Here is a 27,626-nt window from a genome sequence, read left to right as displayed (position 1 = left end):
AAAATAGGAGTCTCTGATCTTGTAATAAAATTCGGATTATCCTAGCTTGTGAAGGTATAATCTAGATTTTATTAAAGACACAGAGATGAGTATTTTCCCACCCTTTTTCATTGCACCCTCCCTTATTTTCTCATTACTAACAATCTGTTTGGTTTCAGTTGACAACCAATTATGAGGATTTACTCAAAGGTGGTTTTATCCCTCTTCATTCTTTGCTTCAATCAAGCCATTACAGTCTTCGGAATTTACTCTCCTGGTTCAGAGTATTTGTTTTGCCTGGTTCATCTCTACGACATGGAATCAAAAGAAGTTTCTTCATTTCTGGCTGGATCTTGGTTCTCCTCCTGGATCTCTCAGCTGCGTTTGATACCATTGACCATAGGATTCTAATAGAGCGCTTGCAGTACATCTGTGGTCTAGGAGGCACAGTCCTTAACTGGTTTAAATCCTTCCTCGCTGGTAGATCACAGAGAGTAATATCAGGATCAAGCTCATCAGCACCAACAGAACTGGCCTGCGGAGTTCCACAAGAATCTATCCTGTCTCCCATGCTATTCGCAATTTACTTACTACCACTGAGGGACATCATTAACCGACATGGCCTAAGGTATCATAGTTACGCTGATGACACACAACTCTACTTCTCCTTTGCTCCAGATACTACAGACCCAGCATGCTGCATAAACAGTTGCTTGACAGACCTCATAGAATGGATGAATGCTAGCTGTCTCAAAGTGAACCCGGACAAAACAGAGTTACTCTTGGTGAGGGGACCCCGGGCATCAAAAATATCCCACGATCACCCAACTGGCCTGGAGCTTGGAGTCTCTGAACTCGTTAGTTCAGCAAAGGTACGAAACCTCGGAGTGCTGATTGACGCTGGACTATCTTTTAAACAGCAGATTTCCTCCGTAATAAAATCTGCCTTCTTTCATATGAAAAACATAGCCAGGATACAACACTTAATTCCACGGGATGATATGCCAACATTAATCCATGCATTTGTATCCTCTAGGCTAGATTACTGCAATGCACTTTACTTGAGCCTCCCAAAAAAAGAACTCCATCGCCTTCAGACAGTACAAAACGCAGCAGCAAGACTACTGACCAATCAAACTCGCTCCTGCCACATAACACCTGTTCTCCACTCCCTGCATTGGCTTCCAATTAAATGGCAAACATATTTTAAAATTGGCCTGCTGACCTTCAAAGCCTTAAACAACCAAGGCCCACAGTACCTGAAAGAGCTCCTGACACCCTACATCCAATCCCGTTCACTTAGGTCAGCCAACACATCCCTCCTCTCAGTGCCAAGAATAAGGACAAACTCAGGCTCCAGAGCATTCTGCCACGCTGCCCCTACTTTCTGGAACTCTTTACCATGCGCAATCAGAGAGGCACCATCCTTACAGACTTTTAAAAAAAAGCTAAAAAAATGCCACCTCTTCCATCAGGCATTCAGTCCGCTTATCTGACCTTCAGAAACTTCTAACTTTTATGTCTTATGTTGGTACAGTATATTTGTAAAGTGCTTTGAGTCTCACAGGGAGAAAAGCGCTATATAAATCACAAATTATTATTATTATTATTATTATGGTTTTTCTTCTGATGTTGGAACTTTAATCTATTATTTTAAATTTTTGTTTTTTCAGCATCAGACAAGAAAGAGGAAGTTGGGGAACGTATTGGACAGTTTATGGAAGCTATGACTCATCTTATTCGTCAATTTTTTCTGGATTCTCAAAAGTTCCAATTTCATTGGTTACTTATGCTTACTCTGTTTTATCATTATTGTTTTAATGTTGGATTCTTTTCTTCTGTATCATTACTTTTAAAATGCTGCATTGAGTAGTATAAAGAAAGATATGCAAAATACTCGTCTCTGTGTCTTTAATAAAATGTAGATTATACCTTCACAAGCTAGGATATTTGGAATTGTCCACTCCTGGAATGTGGATGGCAGATAGGAGAAAATAGTCAGCTCACTGCAGAATGCATGTCACCTCCTTCATAGCCATATTGTCCAACTGGAATCTGATGAACCGGAATAAAGATAATTGAGGCCCAGCTTATAGGGGATTGAAGATTGCTCTTAACTCCAAGATGTTAATGGGGAGAGAAGACTCCTCCTGAGTCCACAGGCCCTGAGCTTTCAGAGAACCCCAAACAGCTCCCCAGCCCGATAGGCTGGCATCCGTAGTTACAATCACCCGGTAAGGTCTCAGGAAGCAAGTGCCCTGAGAAGATGATCCTGAGAAATCCACCAATAGAAAGAGTCTCTTGTTAGGGGGTTCAGATGTAACCTTTGTGACAAATCGGAATGGCCTCCGACAAATCGGAATGGTCTCGGATCCATTGACGGTGCATGCAAAGTGGTAGCGGTCGCCGATGGAACTGATCAAAAGGAATGATGTGTATGGAAGCCACCATCAGACCAATCATCTCCATGCATTGAGCCACTGATTGATGAAAGGCAGACTGGAGGGAAAGGCAAGAAGAAAGAAGCTTGGATTTTCTGAAGTCCGTCAGGGAAATCTTCATGGACAGAGAAACTATGATTGTCCCTAGGAAAATCACTCTTGTAGACGGTACTAGAGAACTCTTCTCTAGATTCACTTTGCATCCATGGGAATGTAGAAAAGACAACAACATCTCTGCATGAGATTTTGCTAGATGAAAAGATGATGCCTGAACCAGGATGTCATCTAGCTAAGGTGCCAACACAATTCCCTGGGATCTAATCACTGCCAATAGAGCTCCCAGAACCTTTGTAAATATCCAGGGAGCTGTGGCAAGACCAAATGGAAGTGCAATAAACTGGAAATGTTTGTCCAGAAAAGCAAACCGAAGAAAGTGGTAATGATCCCTGTGAATGGTAACGTGTAAATGCACATCCTTCAGGTCTATGGTCGTCATGAACTGACCTTCTTGAACCAATGGCAGAATGGAACAAATAGTTTCCTTTCTGAAGGATGGAACCCTGAGGAATTTGTTGAGGCATTTACGATCTAGGATAGGAAAAAAAGTTCCCTCTTTTTTGGGAACCACAAATAGATTTGAATAGAATCCTGGACCCTGTTCTTCTAGAGGGACTGGTACAATAACTCCCAGGGAGGATAGGTCCTTTACACAATTTAAGAAGGCCTTCATCTTTACCTGGTTTGAGGATAGTCTTGACAGGAGAAATCTGCCCCTTGGAAGGCAAGACTTGAATCCTATCTTGTAACCCTGGAATACTATGTCCACAGCCCATGGATCTGGGACATCGCGTATCCAAGCCTGTTGAAAAAAGGAATGTCTTCCCCCCACCCTATCCAAAATTGGATTGGGGCTGACCCTTCATGCTGATTTAGAATCAGTTGAAGGCTTCTTGTTTTGTTTTCCCTTGTTCCAGGGCTGACTGGATTTTCATTTAGACCTTGATTGTTCTGGTTTGGAAGAGGAAGAAGAGGACTTCTGTCCCTTAAAGTTGCGAAAGGAACAAAAATTAGAAGTTTGATGACCCTTAGGTCTATTCTTCTTATCCTGAGGTAGGAAAGATCCCATTCCACCCGTAATCTCTAAAATGATCTCCACCAGACTAGGCCCAAACAAAGTCTTACCTTTATAAGGTAAAGCCAAGAGCTTGGCCTTTGAAGAAACATCAGCTGATCAAGATTTTAACCACAAAGCTCTGCGAGCTGGAACAGTGAAGCTAGACATCTTAGCTCCCAGTCTAATTACCTGCATATTTGCATCACATATAAAAGTATTGGCCAGTTTAAGATCCTTGATCCTATCTTGGATATCCTTAACTGTAGTCTCTTCTGAAATCAGATCAGACAGAGCATTGCACCAATAAACTGCTGCTCTCATAACCATGGCAATACTCGCCGCAGGTTGCCACTGTAAACCCTGATGGATGTACATCTTCTTTAAATCAGCCTCCAGCTTTTTATCCATTGGATCCTTAAAAGAACAACTATCCTCTATAGGAATGGTAGGTCTTTTAGCTAGAGTAGAGCTAGCTCCTTCTACCTTAGGTACGGTGCGCCTTCAGTTTCGAATAGAGTCTGCAACAGGAAACATTTTCTTAAAAACAGGGAAAGGGGAAAAAGGAACCTCTGACTTATCCCATTCCTAAGCTATAATTTCAGATATTTTCCTAGGAACAGGAAAAACCTCCTCAGAAGAAGGAGACTCATAAACTCTATCCAGTTTAGAAGACAACTTAGGGCTGGCAGCAACTGAAGGTTCAGAGTCGTCCAAAGTAGCTAGAACCTTCTTCAGGTGTTCTATGCATCGCATAAACTATTAAAAATATTAAAAATTAATTCTAGGTATTCAAACTATTTGACAATAAGGGGGAATCCAGAGTTCATACCTGCATTAGATTCAAAAGAAACTAAGGGCTTAATGTACGTATATCAATTAAGAGATAATGAAACTAAAGGCTGTAGAACTTTTCAGGATTTAAAAAATGAATTCAGAATTTCCAATAAAGAATTGTATGCGTATATCAGGGTTTTTCCCTGTTGTGTTTTCCATGTGCTGCTGGCAGCCATTTTACTCACCTCTCTTCCTGACTTGGTGCATTGCGGGGGATGCTGCTCAATTCCTGCACTTCCTTTTATGGCCAGACTGTTGTGCATCATCCATGTGAGACAGGATGCAGTCTCAGAATTGTGATGTCATAATTTCTTATTTAAAGGGCCTCTGTTCAGTATGCTTTGCCTTTGCGTTGTCTGAGACCTGTTTGTGAGAGTTCCTGTGTATTACCTGGCTGCCTGACGTCCTTCCTGGTTCCTGATCCCTGGCTTGTTCCTGACTCTGCTGTTCTCCTTGTTCCTGATTTCGGCTCGTCTGACTATTCGCTTTGGCTCCTGACTCAGCTCGTCAGACTACCAGCTCTGGTTTTGACTCCTGGCTTGTTATTTGACTTGTGGACATTTTATAATTTTTTGCTATTAATAAAGGTGTGATTATTTTTGCACTTCTCGTCTCAGTCTGATTCCTGGCACCCTGACAGCGTACCTGCAAATAAGACATTTATTTGGCGGTATAAATAAAGATATAAATATAAATAAAGACCGTAATAAATCTTTATAAACAAGGTAACTACTCCATTTCTTTTTTTTATAAAACAGTTAAAAAATTCCAAGAGGTGACAAGAATAGGAGCACTAGCGTCTGGATGGAATCAATCAGTAGAGAGACTTCAAAAAAGTTTCGATCTTGTGGATAGAACGACGCTATCAAGCGCCTGGAGAGAATTGCACATGAAATCAGTGAATAAAGTTTAAATCACACCAGCAATGAAAGCAAAATGGGATAAATCAGCAATTAATAAATGTGATAAATGTAGTAGGCCATTGGCAGACTTAGACCATTGTATGTGGAGCTGTCCAAAAATCAATAAATTCTGGTGCAAAATTAATTATTGGTTAAATAAAATTAATCAAGAAGAGATCAAGCTAGATAGAGAGGATATTGTCTTTATGTATAAAACACCCAGACACCAGGTTAATTTTAAATTTATAAATACAGTTATATTGATTGGGAGATTATTAATTCTGAAGCAATGGAAAGCAAAAAAGGCCCTAATCTGACGGAATGTATCAATAAGATTAAACGACAAATGATAGTGGAACAATATGATACGTCAGTTAAATCAGAAACACAGGTTAAGCGTTTCATTAACAAATGTACAAAGTTTATTCAGGCATTATCTGAAGAGGGACAAATTCAAGTGCTTTATCCCTTAAGAGAATCAGAAGTACTAATTAATGCAATTGCAAGAAGGGAATTCCCTAATTTACAGAAGCCACTGGGCCAAGAGGAATGCAAACACAAGAGTAGAGGGAGGGGAGCGAGAGAGAGGGGATATTTTTTTCACCTTCCCCCTTTTTTTTTTATCCTTGTTATTATTTTTTAAGGTATTGTTTAAAATAGGGAATCCAATGCAACCTAGAATATAGACTAGCTAACAAAGGGGAAGTAAACTATAATACATAATAACACAAATGTTATATTCAATTTAAGCCCAATCAAAATAATTAATTTAAGTCAAAATTTTGTGTGATGTAACAACTGCTTTAGTAGGCAGCCCTGTGAGGTGCTTATTGTTGGTATGGCAATCTGTATAATGTATATTGTTTCACTGCCGGGCAGCTTGCCTACAGTGTATTATCTGTTTTTGACAGTTTTTTTTTTTGTGTTGGTTGTATTGGAAATAATAAAAAAAAAAATTAAAAAAAGAACCTTCTTCAGTAGTAACCGAAGATGTTCAAGCTTAAATCTAAAATTAACCTCTTCAGATTCTGAAGATTTTGCCACCAAAGTGTCCCAGGTAAATAAACACCCCAAGAGATTGAGAGGACACAGAAGGCACAGTATGGGAAACCATTAAGGCTTGGGACGTTTGAGGAGAAAGCTGAGGCATGTCATGCATAGCATTATCCTGGGAGAGATTTGGCTTAGATGGGAGTAATTTGTCTTTACATCGTAAAGTTTTAGATAAGCATGAGGAACAAAATTGCATTGGCAAAACAATTTGAGCCTCTAAACATAGTAGGCATTTATCAACAGAGAATAGAGAAGAAACATGAGGGGTGCCTCGTGTGCATATAAGTATGCTAAATAATTTGAAAATGATAGCAAGCCAAATCGGTACTCACAATCAACTTGAGTACATTTACGTACTATTATGTGCAGGCTGGAAACTAAGGTGTCCCAGCTAAGTCTTAGTAGTGGATCAGGGTGTTCCCAAAATGGTAAAGTGGATCAGGCTGCTCTCCTCCTCATAGATAAATCCAGAACTGTGTAGAAAGATATGAAACAAGAGGGGCGCCTCATGTGTGCATCAGTACATCTATATATATATATATATATATATATATATATATATATATATATATATATATATATATATATATATATATATATATATACATGAAAGAGAGCCTAGTTGGTACTCACCATAGGCCCTAGTACACATATGTACTAGTAGGAGCAGGCTGGTATCTTTAGGTGTACCAGCTAAACCTTTTCAAGTGCAGAGTGGACGGTACAGGTGGATCCTGTCACAATGATTGCTAATGGATAGTCAGAAGCAGTATAAGCAACTGCTAAGGAAGGTAATGAATCAAATCTTGCATAAAACAAGTTCAGTTTATTAAAACAAATATTTGGATGTTAAAATCATAACAAGAAAAATTAAAATCATGCAACGCGTTTCTAAACCCTACACAGGTTGCTTCATCAGGCATAGTGAACCTTCTAAATGACAATCCATTTAAACAAAACTTGGACCATTTGGATCCATTTAAGCAAATCAGGACACACCCATAGTGGGTGTTTCCTATGTATATTGTTAATTGATATACATCAATTATATATATATATATAAATGTATATACAAAGTGTAATAAATGAATAAATATGTATAGATCAATGCTTATTCGTATTTACAAAGTAAATAATGTATTATTAATATACTTACAAAGATTTAAACAGTTAATTATCATTTCATTCCAAACATAGTATAATGTCTGGTCATTACATAGTGCATGATACAAACGTATCAATACATTTCTACAATTCCCAATAACAATTCATATATAATGCAAATAATGAGCTGATGCAGATGGTCTAAAATGTATAATTAATCCATGCATAATTCACATATCACACATATAATGTGAAATTCATTAGTATTGTAAAATTCATTAGTATAAGTAACAATGTTACACTCCTCCAACAAATGTAGCTATGGTATTGAATCAGCAGATTGTTAAAATCATTCTCAGGAGTTTAACAAACGTCTTTACTTCTGACATTTTCTCTCACATTAGGAGTATATTGATCTTCCGAGTGAACTACTGAGCCATCTGATTTTCACAAAAGTTTTAGTGTGTAATAAGTGAAAAACTAGATGGTGTTCAGGACTATGCGTGTGTTAAATGCTCAGCCGATATTTGACCAATCATCTGATGTGAATTTAAACAACCTTCTATTGAGTCTGTCAGTAAAGATCAAATTTAGTTAAGTAGTGATAGAAAGTTCGCTTATAAGCTTATTTATCTTAGTAGTGTGCTTATGGTTTGAAAGTGGAAACTTTTAACTGCATCTTATAATTAGGAAACTTGAATACTAGATGAGACAATGAATCAACTACACTTAGCCGATATTCAGCCAATCCTAATTTGTTGTGAATACACACCCTCTATGTGACCAATCAGAATGTGTTGGCTCCATTATGTGGGTGTGTAGCAACAATAGACTACTCCTAGGTCTATTTCTCTCCGTAATACATTTTAGCTGCATCTTATGATTAGGAAACCTGAATACTAGATGAGACGATGGATCAGCTCCACTTAGCCGATATTCAGCCAATCCTAACTGATTGTGAATGCACACCCTCTATGTGACCAATCAAAACGTATGGGCTCCATTATGTGGGTGTGTATCAAGAAAGACTACCCCTAGGTCTATTTATCTCCGTAATACGCCTGCCCAAAAACATGTCAAATTTTATATATTAGTAATCCGGTATTATTATCATTAAAGATAACACAGCAAATATACTCCATTGCCTATGATCTCTTCAAAATCGCCATAATAAGAGAAACTTATGGCGACCATATGCCTACACAAAACTATAGAACCTTGACGTTGTCAACAAAATCATAAGTTCAAAGTAATTTGATACTCAACCTAACTTATGACCCCCAGCAGGACAATCAATAACAGGACATCAGATGGTTAGAATGCAAATGATGGTTTTGGTACTGGATATCAAATATCTTCTAATAAGCCACATCATACACACTGTTTAGGGTCAATTTGTTATTCATCCTTTCCTATTAGTGAACTGTGAAAGTTATGTGTACAATAAACAAAAATAAAACCTGCACCATAAGATGTTAAGAGAATATATATTGAGTGATATTATAGATGTGATGTAGGTTTAAATGCTTTGTGGTAATAATGCTGCCATATGCAGAACTGAACCTATCTTGTGAGATAGGTCTAATCTGTGTATATGTGTCACTGATATAAAGTGAGTGGATACTATCCTATTAGTGAACTATAATAATTATGTGCACAGTGGGCCAAGATAAAGCATATACCATATGATGTAGTAAGTGTAAAACATAGTATTATATAAATATCAAATGGTATTATAAATTTAATAAAAGTTTTATAATAATATAAATAATATAATATACTTAGTGATATAATATGAATTATATATGTAAGTGTTAGCAGTGAGGATTAGTTGATTATTATCGTAATGTACCTAATGTATAGTGTATGTGGTGTCATATAAAGGAGGCGGCCTAATAAATAGCCACCTCTATGATAAATAATAAAGTGTATGTTAAAGGGAATTTAAAATGAATCAAATAGTGTAACCTGTGTTGTACGTGTAAGGATGGTTAAATGATACTAACAAAAAAGACTATAAATGGAGACTCCCAACACATTGTCCAAACTCAATTGATGAATGTTCCCTACCCCAAATTGTGATTATTTAGATGATAAAGGAATGAACATATAGAAGTTAAAAAAACTGCTAAATCTATAACTTCGTTAAGTCCCAAAGGAAAAAGGGACTGAAATGTGTAAATCCAGTATGTCTCCTTAAATCCATTTATTAAAATAGTTGATTGACAATCATGAGTTCAATGTTCCCACAATTCCTTCGAATGCATCTAAATTGACTATAAGGTATGTTGGTTTTCCAACTATTTAAGTGGTTACTTTCGAAGTGTAAGAAGTTGTTACTATCAACACTCTTAAAATAGGTTGAAGGCATAAGGCGTCCATCAGAATTCCATTCTAGATATACGTCAAGAAATTCCATTTTTTCTTTTTGAATGTTAGAAGTGAAAGTTAGGCCCATGGCATTAGAATTTAGATAGTTTACAAACTCCTGAGCTGATAAATGTGACCCTTTCCAAATGAATATAAGATCATCTATGTACCGGCCATAGAACACCAGGCTCTCCCCCCAGTTTGAATTCTAGATGTATTTTTCTTCAAATTTTCCCATAAACAAATTGGCAAAGCTGGGGGTGAACCTGGTGCCCATGGCTGTTCCTTTGATCTGTAAATAAAATTCATCTAAAAATTGGAAATAATTATGAGATAAAATAAGTCAAGTATGAAATTTTGCTGAATTGCTGGTAAATAAATGTCACCCTCCAAATATGCGTGAATTGCTTCCAGACCTAATTTTTTATCTATATTGGAATAAAGTGCCCCTAAGTCACAGGATAGCCATAGAAATTTGTCTCCTCTATTATAATCAGAGAGTTTATTAAGGAGGTCAGTAGTGTCACGTATGTATGATGGTATTTTAGCCACATACTTTTGAAGATAAAAGTCTACATATTCTGACAACCGGTCTGTTTAGACTATTAATACCAGCTATAATAGGGCGCCCTGGTAGTTTTTGCCAATCCTTATGGATCTTGCGCAAATGATAGTAGAATGGAACACTAGGGTGATCAGGAATCAGTTATGCTTTCTCTTTTTAATTCAAAATTCCATTCTGAAAACCTTTTTAGATTATATTTTTAAGTAATTTACTGTAAACCATAGTAGGATCTGTGGTAAGTTTTCTATAATATTCATTATCCAATACAATTCGTTTGGCTTCTATAATATAATCATTATAATCTTGCAGAACAACCCCCCTCCCTTGTCGCTTGACGGATCACCAATCCTCTATCATTTATAAGAGTTTGGAGTGCTTTTTGTTCATTAGGCCATAGTTTTTTCAGGCTATTTCTTTTATTTGTAACTACTTTTTTAAGGTCCTCCATCACCAGCTGTTGATACAAATCAACATAAGAGCATGCATTCTTAGGGGGATTAAAAGAAGATAATGGAGCAAGAAGAGTGTTTATTATTTTTTCAAATAGCTCATCATCTACTTGGGTGTACACCAGATTTTCCATTTTTTTGGGGTCCATTGCATCTAATAGGTTAGGCAAACCTTCCAACTGGTTTTGTTTTAATCAATTACATGCAAAATATCTCTGGAGGTTGAGTTTCCTAGTAAAAGCATTCAGGTCTACAAAAAGATTAAACACATTAGGTTCATTGGGTGGACAATAGGAAAGTTCTCTTCCCAACACTCTAATTTCATCATTTGTTAATACATGTTTGGACAAGCTAAAAATCCCTTCCTTCATTTTTAATACTTTTTTTTTTTGAGGGTTTTCCCTCTCCCTCGTTTGAATACAATCTTTTTTTGCTGTTGGATTGAGGTGGGGGTCTGTTCCTGTTCCATAAGGGAGCCAGGGGTCTGTCCCCTAAAAATGATTATTAGCATTAGTTATCCCTGATGTGGATGGTCTTTCTTCTCTGTAGTTAATATGTTCTTGGTGTTGAACCTGTGCAGAATGGTTCTGTTCATGTTCCACTAGTGGATCATATCTATTATGTGTGGGAATTTCTGAATTATATTTCTCCATTTGATTATGGTTGCCCTTATTCATGTAGTTATCATGCTGTTTATATGAATTCTGTTGGACTCTCCCTTGATTCCTATTGTCATGGTGGTAATTATCATGTGTTTGAACTGTGTGCGAATCTCTGTAATTACTCCAATGGGGATGCTGTTGGGATGTATTTTCCCTCCACCTCCAATTATTATGATTTATTGTATTTCGTGGATATTGTTGGTATGTATTCCTATTTTGTTTCCAATTAGGATAATTATTTGTTCTGTTTTGTGTCCAATCTTTTGCTATTGTATGTGTAGGTCTGATATCATTATGATAATGCTTTTTGTTTTTAGTGGGTACAGTTACCCACCTAGCCTCATGGTTAACCTTGGCTTCAATAGGCGATTATTCAATCTATAATAATCTTCATGCTCTTTGAAGTTGTTTAATTCATTTTGTACTTGTTCAATTTCTACAGCTATGGTGTCTACCAAAGATTGTCTGTGTGTAATGAGAAGATCTATTAGCTTAAAAGAACATTCTTCTAAATTTGAGAACCATTTCTCTAGCAATTTCTCATCATTTTTAATAGAACAATTTTTGAAAATCCTCAGGCCCCTTGGTATCTGTTTTTTATCTCTATATTTCTTGAGTGTATCAAGGTCCCACCAATGTCAAGTTTCTGATTTTATAAGTTCCTCTAGGTTAGAAAAGAGGTTACCTATTGATTTTACTATTGGAGGGCCATTAGACCCCTTGTTCAGTGGGGTTATGAGAGAGCCTCCTTGAGGATCTTTCTTAAACTGACAACATTTTAGAAGATATTACCTATGTAAGATGATGTTTTTCTATATAAGGAACTATACAATACAATTTACACGGTACAAAATATACTTATTCAATATGAAGTCCCAGAATGAGATGAGAAATGTTTAATATTGTGTTCAAGTAGATGGTATAATGTTCTCAATACGATATACAGATCACTTCATTCCAATGGTACAAAAATGAAGTGCAGAGGCTGCTCTCCTCCTCACAGAGTTACCCGGAGCTGTATAGAGAATAGAGAAGAAACAAGAGGGGCACCTCATGTGCATATAAGTATGCTTAATAATTTGAAAATGATAGCAAGCCAAATGGGTACTCACAATCAACTTGAGTACACTTATGTACAATTAGGTGCAGGATGGAAACTAAGGTGTCCTAGCTAACTCTTAGTAGTGGATCAGGGTGTTCCCAAAATGGTAAAGTGGATCAGGCTGCTCTCCTCCTCATAGATAAATCCAGAACTGTGTAGAAAGATATGAAACAAGAGGGGCGCCTCATGTGTGCATCAGTATATATATATATATATATATATATATATATATATATATATATATATATATATATACATGAAAGAGAGCCAAGTTGGTACTCACCATAGACCGTAGTACACATATGTACTAGTAGGAGCAGGCTGGTATCTTGAGGTGTACCAGCTAAACCTTTTCATGTGCAGAGTGGACGGTACAGGTGGATCCTGTCACAACGATTGCTAATGGATAGTCAGAAGCAGTATAAGCAACTGCTAAGGAAGGTAATGAACCAAATCTTGCATAAAACAAGTTAAGTTTATTAAAACAAATATTTGTATGTTAAAATCATAACAAGAAAAATTAAAATCATACAACGCGTTTCTCAACCCTACACAGGTTGTTTCAACAGGCATAGTGAACCTTCTAACTGACAATCCATTTAAACAAAACTTGGACCAATAGCAAATCAGGACACACCCATAGTGGGCATTTCCTATGTATATTGTTAATATATATACATCAATTATATATATATATATATATAAATGTATATACAAAGTTTAATAAATTAATAAATATGTATAGATCAATGCTTATTCGTATTTACAAAGTATATAATGTATAATTAATATACTTACAAAGATTTAAATAGTTAATTATCATTTCAATCCAAACATAGTATAATGTCTGGTCATTACATAGTGCATGAGACAAATGTATCAATACATTTCTACAATTCCCAATAACAATTCATATTCTATATAATGCAAATAATCAGCTCATGCAGACGGTCTAAAATGTATAATTAATCCATGCATAATTCACATATCACACATATAATGTGAAATTCATTAGTTTAAGTAACAATGTTACACACCTCCAGCAAATGTAGCTCTGGTATTGAATAAGTAGATTGTTAAAATCATTCTCAGGGGTTTAGCAAACGTCTTTACTTCTGACATTTTCTCTCACATTAGGAGTATATTGATCTTCCGAGTGAACTACTGAGCCATCTGATTTTCACAAACTTTTTAGTGTGTAATAAGTGAATAACTAGATAGTGTTCAGGACTATGCGTGTGTTAAATCCTCATCCGATATTTGACCAATCATCTGATGTGAATTTAAACACACCTTCTATTGAGTCTGTCAGTAAAGATCGAATTTAGTTAAGTAGTGATAGAAAATTTGCTTATAAGCTTATTTATCTTAATAGTGTGCTTATGGTTTGAAAGTGGAAACCTTTAACTGCATCTTATAATTAGGAAATTTGAATACTAGATGAAACAATGAATCAACTACACTTATCCGATATTCGGCCAATCCTAATTTGTTGTGAATACACACCCTCTATGTGACCAATCAGAATGTGTGGGCTCCATTATGTGAGTGTGTATCAACGATAGACTACTCCTAGATCTATTTCTCTCCGTAATACATTTTAGCTGCATCTTATGATTAGGAAACCTGAATACTAGATGAGCCAATGGATCAGCTCCACTTAGCCGATATTCAGCCAATCCTAACTGATTGTGAATGCACACCCTCTATGTCACCAATCAAAACGTATGGGCTCCATTATGTGGATGTGTATCAATGAAAGACTACCCCTAGGTCTATTTCTCTCCGTAATACGCCTGCCCAAAAACATATGTCAAATTTTATATATTAGTAACCCGGTATTATTATCATTAAAGATAACACAGCAAATATACTCCATTGCCTATTATCTCTTCATAAACGATCGCCGTAATAAGAGAAACTTATGGCGACCATATGCCTTCACAAAACTATAGTGTAGGTAGAACTCAAAACCTTGAAGTTGTCAACAAAATCATAAGTTCAAAGTAATATGATACTCAACCTAACTTATGACCCCCAGCAGGACAATCAATAACAGGACATCAGATGGTTAGAATGCAAATGATGGTTTTGGTACTGGATATCAAATTTCTTCTAATAAGCCACATCATGCAAACTGTTTAGGGCTAATTTGTTATTCATCCTTTCCTATTAGTGAACTGTGAAAGTTATGTGTACAATAAACAATAATAGGGGCGTGTCCGGGCTATGGCCCAAGATGGCAGCTATTCTGGGAGCTCAGGAATAAGGATATACATTCCACCGTGTATCTCAAGCTATGGAAGCCATCCAGCTGAGTATTTTGTTTCAGGTGACAGTTGAAAGTTTGCTGGAAATGAAAATATAAATACTTGCATGTTACTGACCTCCCCAGACCGGGCCGTTTGTTGGCTTGGGCAGCCCAGTGTGGGAAAGCCTCCAACACCCCCCGCCCGGGGACCCGGGGTTTGAGTGAATAACAGTATGCTTCACTCTTTTCAATCTTTTCAATCTGCACTCTAAGCACAAAACCTTCTTTGACCATGGCAGAGGCACTATACTTCAAGATACAGGCTCTATTTGCTGAGTCTGATCGGCTGATACATAACAGATTTAATCACCTTATGACACTAGCAGGAACCCCATGTATTACAGTGGTATACACTGGCTCTAATAGGGCTGAAGACGTGATCAATGAGGCCCCAGTGGGGCATGGGGTTGTTCTCAATAACTATGGCGCATCAGAAACGAGGCGGCTAGAAATCAGCACCACAGACAAAAGTTTAGAGGATGTGAGCGATTCCATGGACCTGCTGGAAAGGGAACTACTGACTTCTGAGATAGAGTCAAGAGAGGACAAAAGGTCCTTCGTCAGCGGATAGGACTCAGTAAAAAAATACTGGCATCTATTTTGGCAAGGACTACTGGGCTGGTGCTGCTGGTGGGGTCGCATATGGGAGAGCGGCCGGCTCCCGGGTGTGTGGCCTGGCTGGTAAGCACGAGCTACAGGCGGCTAGGTATTTGGACTCAGTTGCCGACTCAGAGCTGCAGAAGATCGCTGAACCAGCAAGAGGCTCTCAGTACTTCTGTACTCCCATAAGAGTTGGTGTGGGGTGACACTTTCAATGTAATGGTGATTCCGAGATCCACAGGTCTGGTTTCGTATTTTGTTTTTAAGTTATACACCTCTTGGAGTCCAGGACTGGGACACTCTAATGAGAATTGCAAAATTTGAAATTGAGGTCCGTGGGATTACAATTCATATCACTGGACTCCCATTATCAGAACTAGTTTGGTTTCAATGTTCCTTTTGAAGGGTGTATATTATTCAGTTCCCATGCTTTTTTTTTTAACTTGTCCTCCCCAACTGTATATTTGAATGTAAGAGCTCTTATTTAATTGAACAAGGGTATCCTCTATATAAATGTACATATCTGATCAGGGGTTGATATTAACATGTGTGGGCTACGAGCTCTCTGACATTCAGACTGAACTTTGCAAAGTAATGTACCTCTTGTCCCAAATACAACTTTTTATTAGATTTATGTAGAAAGGAGGGCGCCCCCTATTCCTTACTCCTAAAAGAACTGGCCTTGATAAGAGATACAATACATAGTTGTTTAATTGTTAGATCCCTGTGTTCCCAACTTAAGGTCAGCATAGCTTGGTTTAAAGTGTTCTTTTGTTTATTATGTGTAATTGTATGAGGGGAACTGCCTTTCTTTAATCTATTCAGTGCTGGAGTGAGTGAAGTCTGTGAGATAAATGTGACTTCCAAAATGGTCATTGCACTGCATGTATGTTAATTATTTAGATAAATGTTTACCCTTACATATGCCTTCCATCACAGCATATCTTGTATACTCTGCAGCAAAAAAACTGTAATCTAGCCTCTTTAGATGATAGTCCTGTGACCTTTGAGGGAGGAGGTTTGGGTTTGAGAGCCCCTTTTAATCAATTAAGCATATGAAACTATTAGGGCTAACTATCCCCATAGATCTATTACATAAAGGGGGTTTAGAGCCTGTAATGATCTTTTAGCAGTATTGTGGCACAGGTTTGCATTTTTTTTTCTTTTTTCTTTGTTTTTTTTTTTGCATACTTAGTTGTATGTATGTCCCTGAAAATTGTTTAGAAGCTTAATGCTCTTTGTGCATATATGTTCTGATGTGAATGGTATGGACACACAAAGGCCTACTTTTTATTTAGAACCCTACACGAAAGTTAGGCCGTTTTACTACTACTTGCTAATTTACTTATTGGTGTTCAAGCTAACATGTACTTATATAAAAAAGAGGTGCCACTCATGGCTTGTTATATTTTCCTATGGTTTAGGATCTAATATTGTTTATGGTCACTAGGACATGCCTTCTGTATAGGATACATGAGAATCAATGTATGTTGACAGGCGTGTTGCCATGACAAATGTAATAGTTTGTTTCTGTATGCCATTGCTACCTCAATAAAAACTATTTAAAAAAAATAAAAAAAAATAAACAATAATAAAACCTGCACCATAAGATGTTAAGAGAATATATATTGAGTGATATTATAGATATGATGTAGGTTCAAATGCTTTGTGGTAATAATGCTGCCATATATAGAACTGAACCTATCTTGTGAGATAGGTCTAATCTGTGTATATGTGTCACTGATATAAAGTGAGTGGATACTATCCTATTAGTGAACTATAATAATTATGTGCAAAGTGGGCCAAGATAAAGCATATACCATTTGATGTAGTAAGTGTAAAAATAATATTATATAAATATCAAATGGTATTATAAATTTAATAAAAGTTTTATAATAATATAAATAATATAATATACTTAGTGATATAATATGAATTATATATGTAAGTGTTAGCAATGAGGATTAGGTGATTATTATCGTAATGTACCTAATGTATAGTGTATGTGGTGTCATATAAAGGTGCGGCTATGATAAATAATAAAGTGTATGTGAAAGGGAATTTAAAATGAATCAAATAGTGTAACCTGTGTTGTAAGTGTAAGGATGGTTAAATTATACTAACAAAAAAGACTATAAATGGAGACTCCTAACACACTGTCCAAACTCAATTGATGAATGTTCCCTACACCAAATTGTGATGATTTGATGATAAAGGAATGAATATATAGAAGTTAAAAAAACTGCTACTGGGCATAAATCCAGTATGTCTCTCTCTGACGGAGACAACTATATCTATTCCGTCTAAAAGTGCATGGTATACTCTCAATAGGTGTAATAGTAAATGTATTACGTTTTATATGTTGATGAACACTGTGTCTGGATACACTATGTTTTAAGGAGCCTTTCTTTAAGTTCCTATTATGCTCACTCCACCTTTTTCTAATCTGTCTACAAGTGCGTCCCAAATATTGTAGTCCACATTTGCATGTTAGCACATATATCACATATTCTGTCCCACAGTTAATATGTGGTGGTGTGACTTGTAATACTACTACTGCCATGATTAATAGATTTGCACATTAGGCATCTTGTTTTGTTACACTTAAAGGCTCCTGTTTTTTTAGTCTGACCCATGATCTTCAAAGGTAATGAGTGATGCGTATTTCTTTTAGAGACAACTATTTTACTAGGTGCTAGTTTTTGTTTTAAAGTGGAAGCACGTCTAAAAATCATTCTAGGGCAAGGATCAAGGTTTCCTTTAAGGTAAGGATCTTTCAATATATAGGCCATTGTCTCTTTAAAGTGTCTCTTATAATATAATGACAGGAGTTATATTGGTTAATGAAGGATGGACTAGATGTTGTGTTAGATTACTCCGATGTTATATTCTTAGGGGCTTTTTCAAAATAGAGCTTCTATCTAAATGTCTTGCTTTTGTATAACTATCCATGATTAAATTAGCCGGATACCCTTTCTCCTTAAATCTATTTATTAAAATAGTTGATTGAGAATCATAGAGTTCAATGTTCCCACAATTCCTTCGAATGAGTCAAAATTGACCATTAGGTATGTTGGTTTTTTCCAACTATTTAAGTGGTTACTTTTGAATTGTAAGAAGTTGTTACTGTCAACACTCTTAAAATAGGTTAAAGGCAAAAGGCGTCCACCAGAATTCCATTCTATATATACATCAAGAAATTCGATTTTTTCTTTTTGAATGTTAGAAGTGAAAGTTAGGCCCATGTCATTAGAATTTAGATAGTTTACAAACTCCTGAGCTGATAAATGTGACCCTTTCCAAATGAATATCAGATCATCTATGTACCGGCCATAGAACACCAGGCTCTCCTCCCAGTTTGAATTATAGATGTATTTTTCTTCAAATTTTCCCATAAACAAATTGGCAAAGCTGGGGGTGAACCTGGTGCCCATGGCCGTTCCTTTGATTTGTAAATAAAATTCATCCAAAAATTGGAAATAATTATGAGATAAAATAAATGATATGAGGTCAAGTATGAAATTTTGCTGAATTCCTGGTAAATAAATGTCACCCTCCAAATATGTATGAATTGTTTCCAGACCTAATTTGTGATCTATATTGGAATAAAGTGCCCCTACATTACAGGATAGCCATAGAAATTTGTCTCCTCTATTATAATCAGAGAGTTTATTAAGGAGGTCAGTAGTGTCACGTATGTAGGATGGTAATTTAGCCACATACTTTTGAAGATAAAAGTCTACATATTCTGACAACCAGTCTGTTAGACTATAACGGCTATAATAGGGTGCCCTGGTGGTTTTTGCCGATCCTTATGGATCTTGGGCAAATGATAGTAGAATGGAACACTAGGGTGATCAGGAATCAGATATGCTTTCTCTTTTTTATTCAAAATTCCATTCTGAAAACCTTTTAAGATGATATCGTTAAGTAATTTACTGTAAACCATAGTAGGATCTGTGGTAAGTTTTCTATAATATTCATTACCCAATACAATTTGTTTGGCTTTTATAATATAATCATCATAATCTTGCAGATCAACCCCCCCTCCCTTGTCCACTTGATGAATCACCAATTCTCTATCATTTTTAAGATTTTGGAGTGCTCTTTGTTCATTGGGCCATATTTTTTCAGGCTATTTCTTTTATTTGTAACTACTTTTTTAAGGTCTTCCATCACCAGCTGTTGATACAACTCAACATAAGAGCATGCATTCTTAGGGGAATTAAAAGAAGTTAATGGAGCAAGAGGAGTATTATTTTTTCAAATAGCTCATTTGATATATCATCTACTTGGGTGTACACCAGATATTCAATTTTTTGGGGGTCCATAGTATCTAATAGGATAGGCAAACCTTCCAACTGGTTTTGTTTTACTCGCTTACATGCAAAATATCTCTGGAAGTTGAGTTTCCTAGTAAAAGCAGGTCTACAAAAGATTAAACATATTAGGTTCATTGGGTGGACAGTAGGAAAGTCCTCTTCCCAACACTAATTTCATCATTTGTTAATATATGTTTGGACAAGTTAAAAATCCCTTCCTTCATTTTTAATAATTCTCTTCTCCCTCGCTTAAATACAATCTTTTTTTGCTGTTGGATTGAGGTGGGGGTCTTTTCCTGTTGCGTAAGGGAGCCAGCGGTCTGTCCCCTAAAAAATGATTGTTAGCATTAGTATTCCCTGATGTGGATGGTCTTTCTTCTCTGTAGTTAATATGTTTTTGGTGTTGAACCTGTGCAGAATGGTTCTGATCGTGTTCCACTAGTGGATCATATCTATTATGTGTGGGGATTTCTGAATTATATTTCTCCATTTGATTATGGTTGCCCTTATTCATGTAGTTATCATGCTGTTTATATGAATTCTGTTGGACTCTCCCTTGATTCCTATTTTCATGGTGGTTATTATCATGTGTTTGAACTGTGTGCGAATCTCTGTAATTACTCCAATGGGGATGCTGTTGGGATGTATTATCCCTCCACCTCCAATTATTATGATTTACTGTATTTTGTAGATATTGTTGGTATGTATTCCTATTTTGTTTCCAATTAGGATAATTATTTGTTCTCTTTTGTTTCGTTTGCTATTGTATGTGTGGGTCTGTTATCATTATGATTTTTGTTTTTAGAGGGTACAGTTACCCACCTAGCCTCATGGTTAACCTTTGTTTTATTAGGTGATATTTTATTATAAGTATAAATCTTCCCATTTGTGTAATCATCCTCATCCCTAGCCATTTTAGATTTTTTTTTTCAATTACTTCCTTTTGGTAACTATCTGTAGCTTTAATAGTGGCACTATTCAATCTATGATAATCTTCATACTCTTTGAAGTTGTTTAATTCATTTTGTGATAACAAAAGATATAAGGAGGGTGGTGCATATAGAACATACACCACAATCCTAGGGGGCGCTAACAATAAGCAGCAAACAGTAAGCAGATATATACAGATAATTAAGAGAATATACAATAAACCTAGCACACTTATATCAGATTATTAGAGATGATATGCTCACAAGTGGACCCAGATGATATTGGTATAATCAAATAACAAAATGTCCACACAAAGAATAATCCAAAAGAAAGACGGCAGCTCTCTGTCATAGGACGGTCATCCTGGTGTGGCGTGACCTATAAGAGAAAGAAGCACAGAGGCGCCAACATGGCCTAGTAACGTCACGGCAGTCGGATACAAAACATCAGCAGGATAGGAAATATACTCACAAGCGTAGCGCACCCAAATGGTGCCATTGTGGCAGCCTGGAACATCAAACAGTGGTCCAGCTCACTGGTGTCTCCAGCCAGATAGAGATGATCCTTGGCAAGGGCCTATCCTATGATGCCTATAAGGGCAAAAAAGGCACACACATAGCCCAGTAACGTTTGTACACCAGATAAAAAAGGATTCAAGGTTGTACTTACAGGAAACAAAGCACCACCAGGTGCAATATCAGCAGTACTGGGACCTCTCAGCCGCCCAGTGGACTGTGGAATCCAATTTGCAGGATGCAGAAAATCACCACTTTGGAAGATAGAACTAGCACACACACTCTGCCCCCAAACAGGAGCAGAATAATTGTGATAAAGTAAGTGTATATTTAAAAACTTTTATTTTAAAAACAGCGACATGTTTCTCAGCCACCACAGGCTGTTTCCTCAGGCTATGTTAAAATGTTAACAACACTTGCTTTATAAAGACAATAGAACACATAAAACTAAATCTGATAGGCTAATTAATTTCTAAAGTGTGAACACCTGTTGCACAGGTCAGCAGTTGGTAGGCATGGAAACCCCTATATACAAAGCTCTCATATGTAACACAAACCATTTTGAGCAAATCCCAAATAAGAATAGATATCTCTGTATTAACCTCCATACCATTGCCATACCCAAAATAGACAATAGCAATAACCTTGTAACCCTTCAAATTAAGATTAAAAAATGGAAAACAGTAATATAACAATCACAATAAAAACATTTGTTATACACCTCAAAATAAAATAATCACAATATGTACAACAATATAATATACCCACATAAAAAACATAAGCAGGATACATGTATTTTAATAGTCTCTATTCTACATATAATCACATAATATGCCTGACCACATGTATGTTTTATATCACAATAGATCTATATTTTTCCTTTAGTATTATAGACCTTAATTGGTATTATATCTACATTGTACCCTCCTTTAAAGTGTGACATTTATTTCTCTGCCCTAACAAAAAAGCTCTCAATTGTAACACAAACCATTTTGAGCAAATTAAATAAAATGTAAAACGCAACTCTAGAGCACCTAAGCCATAGAAAGATTATTTCATTGTAAGACAGTATAAACCTTTTGGGAAAGAAAAAAAAAAAAAAGAAAAAAAAAATATTGGTATTCAGAATGCTGCCATATCAAGGTTCTCATTGAGCCCATCTGGTTGGAGAGTACCTAATCTTTTAATCCAAAATGTCTCTCTTCTCCTAAGGGTCATTAGAGCATTGGGACAAGATTTTGAAATCATTTCAATAGGTGTTATTTTGATAGGGTTCTTATCTTTTTTGTGATGAGATAAACAATGTCTGGAGACGCTGTGAGATTTGGCTTTTTTCTTAATGTTATAGGAGTGCTCTCCCCATCATTTTTTTTACCTTTCTGCAGGTGCGGCCTACATACTGGGCCCCACATTTACAGTCAAGGAGATATATCACAAAAGAAGTTTCACATGTCATGTGACTCTTAATTTTAAAAATTTCACCCGTATTCGAGGATCTAAAACTAGAAGTCCTATGACAAATATTGCTGCACATGCCACAGCGTTTCCTATAACATTTGGAGACTATATTCTTTTTAATTAAAGACCCAACATTAAAGATGTTGGAGCCTACATTGTTGTTTACAATGAATTTGTTTCTTACAATCTTACTGGGTGCTAGAACGGTCTTGAGCGTAGGTGCTCTTCTATATACCACTTTTGGTTTGGTCCCTATAATATTCCTCAGAGTGGAATCATCAGTGAGGATAGACCAGTGTTTATTAAGAATTTTATTAATTGCCATATGGTTTGAATTGTATCTAGTGATAAATAACGGGGGATTTATTTCTTTGAAGCCTATTTGATCTTTAGATTTTTTATTTTTATTAATTTTAAAATAACTTGATCTATCCTCCTCCCTAACCCTATTGATCTCATGATTTATCAGATCTACCGGGTAGCCCTTTTCTAGGAATCTGTCCAATAACCCTTGCTTGGATATCATAGTCCTCTATTTGGGAACAATTCCTCCTTATTCTTCTAAATTGCCCATATGGGACATTTAGCTTCTTTTTTTTTTTTTTTTTTCTTTCCCAAAAGGTTTATACTGTCTTACAATGAAATAATCTTTCTATGGCTTAGGTGCTCTAGAGTTGCATTTTACATTTTATTTAATTTGCTCAAAATGGTTTGTGTTACATATGAGAGCTTTTTTGTTAGGGCAGAGAAATAAATGTCACACTTTAAAGGAGGGTACAATGTAGATATAATACCAATTAAGGTCTATAATACTAAAGGAAAAACATAGATCTATTGTGATTTAAAACATACATGTGGTCAGGCATATTATGTGATTATATGTAGAATAGAGACTATTAAAATACATGTATCCTGCTTATGTTTTTTTATGTGGGTATATTATATTGTTGTACATATTGTGATTATTTTATTTTGAGGTGTATAACAAATGTTTTTATTGTGATTGTTATATTACTGTTTTCCATTTTTTAATCTTAATTTGAAGGGTTACAAGGTTATTGCTATTGTCTATTTTGGGTATGGCAATGGTATGGAGGTTAATACAGAGATATCTATTCTTATTTGGGATTTGCTCAAAATGGTTTGTGTTACATATGAGAGCTTTGTATATAGGGGTTTCCAAGCCTACCAACTGCTGACCTGTGCAACAGGTGTTCACACTTTAGAAATTAATTAGCCTATCAGATTTAGTTTTATGTGTTCTATTGTCTTTATAAAGCAAGTGTTGTTAACATTTTAACATAGCCTGAGGAAACAGCCTGTGGTGGCTGAGAAACATGTCGCTGTTTTTAAAATAAAAGTTTTTAAATATACACTTGCTTTATCACAATTATTCTGCTCCTGTTTGGGGGCAGAGTGTGTGTGCTAGTTCTATCTTCCAAAGTGGTGATTTTCTGCATCCTGCAAATTGGATTCCCCAGTCCACTGGGCGGCTGAGAGGTCCCAGTACTGCTGATATTGCACCTGGTGGTGCTTTGTTTCCTGTAAGTACAACCTTGAATCCTTTTTTATCTGGTGTAAAAACGTTACTGGGCTATGTGTGTGCTTTTTTGCCCTTATAGGCATCATAGGATAGGCCCTTGTCAAGGATCATCTCTATCTGGCTGGAGACACCAGTGAGCTGGACCACTGTTTGATGTTCCAGGCTGCCACAATAGCACCATTTGGGTGCACTACGCTTGTGAGTATATTTCCTATCCTGCTGATGTTTTGTATCCGACTGCCGTGACGTTACTAGGCCATGTTGGCGCCTCTGTGCTTCTTTCTCTTAATTCATTTTGTACTTGTTCAATTTCTGCAGCTATGGTGTCTACCAATGATTGTCTGTGTGTAATGAGAAGATTTATTAGCTTAAAAGAACATTCTTCTAAAATTGAGAACCATTTCTCTAGCAATTTCTCATCATTTTTAAATGAACAATTTTTGAAAATCCATATCTGTTTTTTATCTCTATATTTCTTGAGTGTATCAAGGTCCCACCAATGTCTAGTTTCTGATTTTATAAGTTACTCTAGGTTAGAAAAGAGGTTACCTATTGATTTTACTATTGGAGGGCCATTAGACCCTTGTTCAGTGGGGTTAAGAGAGAGGGTCCTAATTCATATTATATCACTAAGTATATTATATTATTTATATTATTATAAAACTTTTATTAAATTTATAATACAATTTGATATTTATATAATATTATTTATACACTTACTACATCATATGGTATATGCTTTATCTTGGCCCACTGTGCACATAATTATTATAGTTCACTAATAGGATAGTATCCACTCACTTTATATCAGTGACACATATACAAAGATTAGACCTATTTCACAGGATAGGTTCAGTTCTGTATATGGCAGCATTATTACCACAAAGCATTTGAACCTACATCACATCTATAATATCACTCGATATATAGTCTCTTAACATCTTATGGTGCAGGTTTTATTATTGTTTATTGTACACATAACTTTCACAGTTCACTAATAGGAAAGGATGAATAACAAATTGGCAATAAACAGTGTGTATGATGTGGCTTGGTAGAAGAAATTTGATATCCAGTACCAAAACCATCATTTGCATTCTAACCATCTGATGTCCTCTTATTGATTGTCATGCTGGGGGTCATAAGTTAGGTCGAGTATCATATTACTTTGAACTTATGATTTTGTTGACAATCTCAAGGTTTTGAGTTCTAGCTACACTATAGTTTTCTGTAGGCACATGGTCGCCATAAGTTTCTCTTATTACGGCGATCGTTTATGAAGAGATCATAGGCAATGGAGTATATTTGCTGTGTTATCTTTAATGATAATAATACCGGATTACTAATATATAAAATTTAAGTGAAAAAAAGGGGGGAGTTGGGTAAGTGCGCTGAAAAAGCTAAAGGTATCAGAACAAAGTATATTTTTATACCTTAATTACCGATATATATATTATAATAGTGAATGGAAATTAATTAATAAAACTTCATTTTTTTTTTTTTGAAATAAACCAATTGTTAATAAAGGTGTTTCTTAAGAGTGAATTTAAACTTTGTGTAAGTGATATAGAAAAGTAACTGAAATTGTTGCTAACGAGGTGATGTGAAAATTAACTAAAATTGTTGCTAATAAAATAATGTGAAAAAAATGTGTTATAAACAGTGTTTGGAATTTATTCTGTTTGGAAATATCCTATATTTAGGATAATACAATACTTGGAGACTAGGTAGAAAATGTAGTACCAATAGCAATATTGAGAATATATATTTATTGGTCCAGACTAAAAGTTAGCAGGAATCAAAGGACCTAACAGATAACCCTTATATAGTAAATGCACACAGATGTTTAGGAATCTTACAAATTTATTTTTGAAAAAATATTACATATAACAATTATATAGGGGACGTCTCCCCAATTGCACAGCCTAAAGTTGCTCTAGAGTCATAAAAATCATAAAAATCTAAAAGACTTCTATAAAACAATCTATGTGATGAACAGCAAATAATAAAAACTATATGTCATATAGGCACAGTAGTTAACTCTCGTAATAGCTTTTGGTGTGATAGATTCTTTTATCCAGACTTAGTTGTTTTTGTATCGCCTTAAATTTTATATGTGGATCATAAAAAAGTCTCTATGTAAGTTCCGTAATAGATAGTAATACCACACAGAGGTAGTCTCAAAAGTCTCTTATGTAAGTTCCGTAATAGATTGTAATATCACACAGAGTTATATTTTCTAGGGGTAATTGTATTCTCCCTTCAGATGTGGTTAAGACAAATTTAAAAGCTTACTTTCTTTAAGTCCTGGAGGAGCTTCTGGAGCTTGTGTCCGCCGGCTATTTCTCAGCCGAGTCAGTGCGCCGCATGGATCTTGGCGTCTGACGTCACCGGTAAATCTTCCGGTTGTCAAAAAAGGAAGAAGAGACTCCCAGCTTAAGTGTATATTTTATCCAAATAGGATTTGGGAAATAATTTCTTTGTGAGTCAGATGAAATTACACCCTGCACCTAGTGCCAATGCACGCAGGGATATTTAGACTCCGGTATTGATAATTCAGGACGTAATAGAATAACCCGGGTTACCTCAAATGTTCGTTAAAAGTTGATCTGAGATTCAGATGTCCTTATCTGTAGTAGGCACAGTCACTTAGATCGACGCGTTTCACTCACCAGGGAGCTTTATCAAGATGCAGGTGACTGGCAAAGGTGTTCTTAAATAGGCTGTGGATAATTCTGATTGGTCCTTTCCAGATACTTTTTTTGTAAAGGTGGAATTGCAGGTTTTTTCTCATACAGGTATCGTATTCCTTGTCCATGTTCAAAGGCTTAAGGTGGAAGTGTTTAAATTCCAAAGAAGACTTTTTAACTTTTTTAACTCTGTGGATCTTTTCTGATGTTTGATTCATTTTTCTTATTTAGTTTCCTATTATTCTAAATATTAAATGATATTTTGCAGGCCAGCAAATACTAGTTATTGTTCTTACTATATGTTCTATATCATATATTTACTTACATTATATATTATAAAAAACAGATTTTAATCCATTGTAATTAACATTGTCCCTCCTGTAAGGATGTAACGGCTGTTTATAAACATGTTTTACTTGTAATATTTACATCTGCTTTGCAAAAGGTATAGTTACATATTCTCAGATTGCTACTGTTATAAGTTAGGGTTTGTGTACTGAATTGGAGTTGATTTGACACATTTTATGTTAGCACTATTATAATTCAAAAAGGAAAGGTGAGAGATCTAATTCAGAGTTCAGGCCTTTAGGATGTAGAGTATCGTATTTATAGATCATTTCGGCTTCCTTTATCAGCAATTTCTTCTCTAGGTTGCCACCTCTCCAATGTTTATGTACTTTCTTTA

This window comes from Bombina bombina, chromosome 5, assembly GCF_027579735.1.
Source record: "Bombina bombina isolate aBomBom1 chromosome 5, aBomBom1.pri, whole genome shotgun sequence".
Taxonomy (NCBI): domain Eukaryota; kingdom Metazoa; phylum Chordata; class Amphibia; order Anura; family Bombinatoridae; genus Bombina; species Bombina bombina.
The sequence above is the reverse complement of the archived record's forward strand: the minus strand, read 5'-3'. Positions refer to the sequence as shown.